A 742-nucleotide genomic window follows, 5' to 3' on the forward strand; every position below is an offset into this window, starting at 1 on the left:
TAGCAAAACCTGCAAAGCCAGAATCCATGTAAGGCAGAAACCCATCAGACAAGGAAAAGTCAAATATTTTCCACTAAAGTACAGGGATAACACTGTACCCTGTCAAAGGCAGAAAACTTGCAAGACCTAAATAAAGAAGGTCATTGTCCTGTTGAATTTCGGCTCTCACTGTATTATCCAGAAATCCTGGTGTGGTGCTACAGGATAGATACTGAATCACAAGGTCAATTTGAACTTAGAAGTCAACAATTCACACTCACCAGCCACTCCTTAGAAACCCTATATAGGGTCGCTATGAGTCAGAACCAACTCAATGGCACTTAACAGCAACAACAAATAAAGTAGCCTAGAGTTCTTAGGTGGCACAACTGGTTAATGCACTTGACTGCAAACAAAAATGTTGGAGGTTCGAGTCCACCAAGAAGGTTCTCAGAAGAAAAGCCTGGTGATCTCCTTCCAAAAGATCAGCCATTCAAAACACTATGAAGAACAGTTCTACTCTGACACATGTGGTGTCACTATTAAGTAAGATTGAATTTAACAGTAACTGTTTTTTGTTTGTTTGTTTGGTTGGTTGGTTGGTTGGTTGGTTAACTGGTTGTTTGTTTTGTCAGTTGGTTGGTTGGAAGGGTGGGTGGCTGCTAGGCTGGTTGATTGATTGGTTGGTTGATTAGTTGGTTGGTTGGTTGTCTGGTAGTTTGGTTTGTTATTGATTGGTTGGTTGATTGATTGGTTGGTTGAT

This window comes from Chrysochloris asiatica, unplaced genomic scaffold (assembly GCF_000296735.1).
Source record: "Chrysochloris asiatica unplaced genomic scaffold, ChrAsi1.0 scaffold00034, whole genome shotgun sequence".
NCBI classification, from domain to species: domain Eukaryota; kingdom Metazoa; phylum Chordata; class Mammalia; order Afrosoricida; family Chrysochloridae; genus Chrysochloris; species Chrysochloris asiatica.